Source organism: Cyclopterus lumpus, chromosome 16 (genome assembly GCF_009769545.1).
Source record: "Cyclopterus lumpus isolate fCycLum1 chromosome 16, fCycLum1.pri, whole genome shotgun sequence".
NCBI classification, from domain to species: Eukaryota; Metazoa; Chordata; class Actinopteri; order Perciformes; family Cyclopteridae; genus Cyclopterus; species Cyclopterus lumpus.
In genome coordinates, this window is record NC_046981.1 from 3,059,278 (window position 1) to 3,068,070 (window position 8,793).

Genomic DNA, 8,793 nt, shown 5'->3' on the forward strand with positions numbered 1-8,793 from the left:
CTTCCTCTTCTCCAAAGGTCTTTCTCATTCTCTTTTTTGCTTCTCTTCTTCTTCTTCATCCAAGACTTTTCAAGCCTCCACCTTTCCCACCATGTTTCCCCACCTCCTTCTCTATGCATCCTACTTTCCCTTTGTTTTTAGTGCTTCTACCACTTCCTTTGTTCCACAGACATTAATCTTCCTCTTGTTCCTTAATCTTACACCTCTTTTCCTTCCTTTTCCTCCTCCTTGTTGTTTCCTCTCCTTTTCCACTATTCCTTACTCTTCACACGTTCCTCCTCCTCCATCTTCCTCCTCTTTTCCTTTCCCACAACCTGTCCACCTCCTTCCTCTCTTCCTCCCACTCTTTCCTAAAGCTCTCAGTTATTTGAGTGTTGGATCTCAAATAGGAGCTCACTCTGCTCTGGACACTTTTCTTTTTTTTTCCTCCAGGGAAATCACTATATTTCGAAGGAGATTAACCTCCCTTCATCGTCCCGTGTGTGTGTATGTGTGTGTGTGTGTGTGTGTGTGTGTGTGTGTGTAATGTAGGATGAAGCAGTATTAGATTATGTAAAAAAGTGTTGTTTGACGCCGTCAAAACAACCAGCTTTGTTTAATGGTGTGACACAGAGAAGCAAACAAAAGTGGGGAGGAGGAGGGGTAGAAGTGGGGGGGTGTCTGGGTGGAGGGGGAGGGAGGGGGGGTAAATGGGGGGATGCACACGGTGATGAATGCCCGAGGGCCCCGGGGGTAATGGTGGTGGTGGGGGTCGTGGGCATTCTTCCACACACACACAAAAAGCATAAAGAGAGAGGGGCTGGGCAACAGGAGATGTTTTGTGTGTGTGTGTGTGTGTGTGTGTGGTTGGTTGTTGATGTGTGTGTGTGTGTGTGTGTGTGTGTGTGTGTGTGTGGTTGGTTGTTGATGTGTGTATGTGTGCATGTGAAAGCAACAGCAATGCCAACAAAATGAAAATGTTTAGTGGAATAGAAAAGAACGTGTTTGGTGAATTGTGAAAAGTAGGTCAAGTAGACATTTTGGTGGCGTCCATTTAAAAAAAAAAAAAAAAAAAAGAGCCTATACAAAATAAAAAGGTCCCTTTTATTTTGCAGGCTTTGTTTCCAAAAAATAAATAACAAATCTTGAATGAGCTCAATTAAAACGTCTCTTTTTCGGCCTCCGTCAGTGTGTTCGTTAAGAGAGGGGGGGGGGGGGGGGGGGGGGGAGAGAGATAACAAAATAAATCACATCTGTTATGAACTTTCAGACCACATTTCTTTCAGTTTTGTCGTCCAATCGCCCAAAATCTAATAAAGTGGAATATTTGTCTTTTCGTCTTGTCCCGGCTTATTTGGATTCACCTGAGCTGCCACCTTGTCTCAGGTGACTCATCCGTGCTTAATAAACTCTCACAATCGCTGCTTATTAACACTCAACAGACTAAAGGCCTTTTTACACACCAGGGGCGATTTATTTCCTGATTTATTTATTTATTTATTAACTATAGTGTACAACAACCCAGAGGCTATATAGTCTGAAACAAGACGGCCAGGGGCGACTCCTCTGGTTGTATAGAAGTCTATGCTTCATCTGTTAAAGCTGCATTCTCTCTCCTGACCACCAGGGGGGCGACTCCTCTGGTTGTATAGAAGTCTATGCTTCTTGTGTTAAAGCGGCATTCTCTCTCCTGACCACCAGGGGTTGAGTCCTCTGGTTGTATAGAAGTTTATGCTTCTTGTGTTAAAGCTGCCTTCTCTCTCCTGACCACCAGGGGGCGACTCCTCTGGTTCTATAGAAGTCTATGCTTCATGTGTTAAAGCTGCATTCTCTCTCCTGACCACCAGGGGGCGACTCCTCTGGTTGTATAGAAGTTTATGCTTCTTGTGTTAAAGCGGCATTCTCTCTCCTGACCACCAGGGGTTGACTCCTCTGGTTGTATAGAAGTCTATGCTTCTTGTGTTAAAGCGGCATTCTCTCTCCTGACCACCAGGGGTTGACTCCTCTGGTTGTATAGAAGTTTATGCTTCTTGTGTTAAAGCTGCCTTCTCTCTCCTGACCACCAGGGGGCGACTCCTCTGGTTCTATAGAAGTCTATGCTTCATGTGTTAAAGCTGCCTTCTCTCTCCTGACCACCAGGGGGCGACTCCTCTGGTTGTATAGAAGTCTATGCTTCATGTGTTAAAGCTGCATTCTCTCTACTGACCACCAGGTCACAGTAGTTTTCAGGCGAGTATTTAGCATTTTTAGTGGAGTTAAATCATCACACCTCCAGTTGCGTGAAGTCGTTCGTAGCCGTTAGCTAACAGCTAACGTTAGCGTGACGACATGCTCACAGTGGCGCTGAACGTTAGCGGATATAATCTCTTTCTCGTTAGCTTAAACCGATGACGGCACTCGAGGAAAAGTCAAGAGATTAGCCAAAGTTATTATGGTTCCCTCCTTCGGGGGAAAAATGAAGATTGTTGTGGAGAACGCACGGTCGTTGTTGGATGTAGCGCCCCGTATCGCTTAAATCTGAACATGGTGTGCATGCAGACGGCTCGTCCCGACCTCACAGACTCCGGCGCCGTCCCCAAAACCCAAATAACAAAACGCGTCTTATCAGATGTCTGACTAGCCGCAGTGTCATCCACTTGACCCACTTCCTTGGAGACGGCAGAGCACAAAACAAGACTGGGACCTTGGCCTTGACGGAGGTAAACACCCAAAATTGTTATAATAATAAATAGTGCGTATGTGGACGCAGCGATATGACGGATGTAGGGAAAACAGGACAAAACTGTTGACTTCCCATTGACATTATTTTTCGGCCCTGTACACGAAACCAGTGGATAACTCCCGTGATACCGGGCTGAACCGGGGTGTTCCCTGCACACACACACACACACACACACACACACACACACTTCCATCAGTATTTGTAATATGTCATTCTTGTGCAGCTATCATGTCCGATTGAGGGTCACGTGCTGTTGTTGTGACGGCTTTCCTGATATTAAATAGGGTACAGTGCTCATCAACACATGGATTAGGGACCATTTGATCCCTCTTGTTCACTTACTAAACCTAAAGCCCCCCCCCTTCACTTCACTTTCAGGCATTTGCATCTCATACTATTCCCCCCCCCCCCCCCAAAAAAAACGTGCACGTTAAACAGAGTTCGTAAACAGAAGAAAACGTCACATTTTTAATTGTTTTTCATGTCCGTCTGTCTCCAAACTCGGTGCCGACGGACGGATTTTTGCAGCCATTAGTCTGATTAGTGCCGATCGTAACCTCTACCACTAAAGGCACAAGCCAGATGTTACAGTGTGTGTGTGTGTGTGTGTGTGTGTGTGTGTGTGTGTGTGATTTCATACCTCATCATGCACTCTCGTATCTTCTGTCGTCTACTCTGCTCTTTCTTCAAACTGCGAGCAGCATATTAAAACATTTTCCAATAAAGTTGAACAAACAGGGGAAACTCACATTTGGCTACAGCTGGACCTGTCAATCAAAACCACCGCATCTGTGATTTAGTTTTTTTTTTTTTTGTTTCCCCGCAAATTTAATTTGATTCTTTATCACGGAATTTAAAAATAGATGCAGCAATGAACTGCTTCAGTAAAATCAGCGGCTTGGGTCCATTCTTTTTAAAACTATAATTGTGGATTGTTTCCTTATTTTTTAAACGAATGCTTTAAATTAAAACAAATACTAGGAAAACCATAGAGTGGCAGAAACGTAGTTTTTAAGTTTTTGTTAGCGGCACAAAATAATTGCAATTAAAAGCTCTTATATCATCAGAACAGAACAACCTGAACACAAAATGCTCACCAGTGTGAATGAAATGTTGTAGCATCAAACCACTGGAACGACAGCCAGCGTGCAACAGCAGACCTGGGGTCAGTCTACGACTATATATATTTATTTATATATATATAAATAAAAATATATACATATATAAAAATATATATATATAAATAAAAATATATATACATATATAAATAAAAATATAAATATATACATATATATAAATAAAAATATAAATATATATACATATATAAATATATATATATAAATATATATATATAAATATATACATATATAAAAATATATATATAAATAAAAATATAAATATATATACATATATAAATATATATATATATATATAAATATTTTAAGGTAATGTTAAATGGTAAATTAATAAAAACTTGGCCTGAGTGCAAACATTTTTAAAACACGTCACTACTCTCAACTCAAAGTCTACATATCACATTCACGGGTGTACGAATGGGCTCTTCAACATGTTAAAGCACCAGAGGACATGATCAGAACGATTAAAGTCTCTATCCCTCCGTTCTTCTCTCCTTTACCTTTTGTTCATCCCTCCATCCTCCCTCTTTCCTTCCACTGTTCCTCCATTATTACCCTCTCACCTCTTCTCTTTTTACTGTCTTTCCTTGAGCTCAGAGGTTAGCGTTTGCTAACCAGAGCAGAAATAAATGGTTCACTATTTATGTCTCCTCAAAATATTAAACCCCCACTCCCTGAAATAAAGCCTTCTAAACACATAAAGCCTTATGTGCTTAAACAACACTGCACATGTATTCTTTGTTTTGCTAATTGCAATACAAGTTTCTCCGAAGCGTCTGAGATGAGTTGCATCACGCTGCCCGTTAACCATATATGCAGACGGTGCACTATTTGACAAAATGTATCTGAAAGCCAGACTTTAGGTTTAGTTTGCGAGTCTTTTCTTCTTTTTTCTTCCGTGGCCGTGACCTGACGATGTGCGTATCCAGACGCCTCCTTAATCTGCAGTAAATCCTTGTTTTGGATATTGATTGCATTATTGTTTTGGTTTTAAAAGCACGTTTACCGCACCGGTTCAGTCACAACACTCTGACCAACCTTCGGAAGCGCCGCCTCCCAGTTTAAACCCAACCGGCTCGATCGGTAGCTGCAGAAATATTTTGGCAGTTGGTGGCGCAGCTTGATTTTATGTGATGGCGACTGCGTGTCACTCAAGGTGGCCCCTCCCTCTCTGTGTGAGCAGCACACCTGTAGAAAACTATGTTTTAATCTTGTGCACCTACATGAAAATCCCACGTATAGTCATGACTGTTTAATAAGTGACTGAGAGTCACTTTAACTCTTTCACGTGGTAGTGACATGATGATGGCTGGCCAATGACGGCTCCTATTAACAGATATTGAATGCATTTAATGACAATCAGTATGCATTATAATAAACACTATTTTAAGCTGCAACCCGCTACATTAAAACAAGGTGGACAGCAGCGGCCTGCGTGTGGTTCAGGTCTTAAAAATATAGAACAACATTCATGTTGCTGGATGCCAGACGCAGTCAAAGGAGTCAAAGAGTCCTCTTCCTCCTCTTCCTCCTCCTCTCTGTTTGACTCTCTTGAATCTGACTGGAGCCTCTCCAAGGCTCTTTAGAGTCATGAAGCTCATCTTCATCTTCTTCCTCTCTGGAAAACACTCTTCATCGATGCAGAACTCACCTTCCACGACCTTCAGCTTCCAGGGTTTAATTGCGGCCTCACTGGATGGAGCCATGAAGCGTGTTTATCTCTATCTTCACTTTATCTTCTGCGGAAAAGAAGTTAAGGAAAGCGATGGTTCACGTTCACCAAATCAATATCATTAGTTTCCGCTTTTTAAACTGAATTCATTTGAAATAAACGGTTAAAACGTATTCATGGCGTATTATTACGTGCTACGATTGAGCCTTTGCACGGCTGCATAGACGTGTAACCAGCGTAACCAGTATAACCAGTATATTATATGATTACCACTCAGCTGGTTTTGAGGCCTGCTGGTCGGACCTGAAATCAGAGCTCAGAAATCGTTAAATCAGCATTAAATCCGTAGATTTTCATCTTTGTGGCTCGGTGGAAATGTGTCGTGAAATCATCACGGTCACGTCCGTCGCCGTCTTGGTCGCCGGCGTCGTGATTATCACGACCATCATCATCATCATCATCATCGCTCAGATGTTTAATTTTAAATTCAGAGGATAAATTACAGCAGATTAGCCGTGACTGTATTTATGATGACGGTCGTTATCGAGCTTTCAGAGCGTCGTCACCAGACAAAGGACAGGGAAGAAACAATGGCTTTAAACAATGGCTTCGAGGTGGGAGGAGGGGGAGGAGGGGGGGGGGGGAATTACAGGAGGAGGAGGAGGAGGAGGACAAAGAGGAAGGCAGCGTGGGAGGGAAGGGAGGTGTCGTTCCACGGCTCCTTCAAGCTCATGTGGGGCTGTGAACCGCTGGCCTACTTTAGCCTTCTCCATTTTGTATGATGCACACACACTTACTGTTCATAAGCACATTGACACACACACACACACACACACACACACACACACACAAAGCAGTGAAATGTTATCTATGAAAAAATTCCACACACAGACACAAGTCAGAGAGATTTCAGGACACGTAAACAGCCGAGTGTAGAATTTGTTGTACAGCTGGCTGGACGCACAACTTGGACACAAACGGTTTCCTAGCAACGCGGTATCGATCGAGCCGTGCAGGTGGTCGTGGGTTATGATTTCACAGCATCTAGAGCCCCCCCCCCCCACCCCCCACCCCCCCCACTGGGCGCCGCAGGCTCGGCTGACTGTAACTATGGCGCCGCCATCGCTATAGCAACAGGCTCCTCCGATAAAAAAAGGGCAAAGGACCACCGGCGTCGCAGCTGCTGCAGGATTCACACACACACACACACACACACACACACACACACACACACACACACACACACACACACACACACACACACACACACACACACACACACACACACACACACACACACACACACACACACACACACACACACACACACACACACACACACACACACACACACACACACACACACACACACACACACACACACACACACACACACACACACACACACACACACACACACACACACACACACACACACACACACACACACACACACACACACACACACACACACACACACACAACCCTCCGTCATCTTGTTTGAGTGTGAATGCTCCCACAATGCAATTCCCTCCTCAGGTATTGATAAACTCCGCAGTGTGAATTATACAGGGAGAGGTGAATTATTGATCTTGGAAGCGGCGTGACTCTTGGATCTGTACGGTGGCCATCTTGGGACAATTCATTTGCTTTTCTTTGACAGCCTCATGTGAACACAGAGAGAATCTCACGGACTCACCTCCAAAGTCTGGGAGGGTTCGAGTCTCTAGGAGACCCTTTATGAAATATTAGATGCAGACTTTACCCAAGGGAATTACCCACAATTCATAGCAATGCTACGTTAAACTCGGGGTAACCAGTGGAAGCATGGAGATGTAAAAGAAAAAAAGAAAGAGGACAAGTGTGTTCAGCCTGGAGAAACATTAAGGAGTAAAGATGGAGCATAAAAAGACATTAAATAAAAAAAATGTTTTTATCAAATATAACTTTTTTGTCATTTAAGCTGTTTTTGACAAAAACAAGTAAGTAGATAATTTGAGATGCGGAGCCAAAAGTACAAGATAAATACCCGTTCTTGGACATCATCTTTTTGCACGTTGCCATAGTAACGTGATATGCTGTCCTATTGGTATTTACACCATTTAACAGGTGACGTCAGTAAGTCCGAGGAGCTGCAGGTTGAGGAGTAAAAGGTGAAATCTGAGGTGAGGGAGTCAGAGACGGGAATAAAACCACAGAGGGGGAGGGAGGAGATCCGACAGGTGAAAATAGAAGAAAAAAAAGGAAGAAATTATATATAATTATAAATAGAGAACGGTTGAGTTGAAAAGTGTAAAGCTCATCGGTAGTGGCAGATTCAGTGCAGATTCAGTGCAGATTCAGTGCAGATGCGGGAGGCCCGAGGGAGCGGCCATGTTAATTATGAAAAACATTCTGGGCACGCACACACACACACACACACACGCTCAGGGTGAACATATTAAGCCTCTTCACGCCTTCAGTTGAAGACACGAAGAGCTCGGAAGACGACTGCTGTTGAATTATTATTATTATTATTATTATTATTATATCTGTACGAGTGGTCCCAGCTATCTATCTATCTATCTATCTATCTATATATGCAATATGTCTTTACTTTTGTTCATTTCTTTACACACACACACACACACCAGCAGGGGACTGTCTGCACGGGGAAGAAGTCAAGAAGAATGTTGAGGGCATGAGTAGGAAGAGCTGAAGGGAAATTAAGAAACGTAACCGTTGGTTACGAAGATGTGAAGCGTTTCTCCTGCAAACGCATCTCACTTTTTGTTATGAAATGAAATCCAAAGAATTCCTTCACGTGCTGCAGAAACAAAATGGAGAGATATCGACATCGATGGAGGACGCCGACGACTTCGTCCCCGTCGTTTTTCCTTCCAGAGCGAAATCCCCAAGAGACGCTCAGTCTCATTCAGACGAGGGAGAGAGGTCAAGGGTCAAGGGTCAAGGGAACGCACTCGCTGTCAGAGATTCTCAGCACGAGTCAGCAAAAATGCAAAGCGGTGGGTTAGTGGAGCCTCTTCTGCAGAATGACATGTGGCTACGAGTCCAGAAGAAGAACCAGACACACGTCAGTAACGTTTATTAATATTGTCTATTAAATGTCACAGAGCGGCTTTTGTTGTCTCTAAAAATTCACCAAAATAAGTTTCCTTTCATCTGAAGCACATCGAGGACGAGGGAGTCGGAATATGTGCAACGTTCTGATAGTTTAAATGTTATAAATGGACAATGAAATGATGTAAACTATTAATAACATGTTTGTCAATCTCATTTAGCAG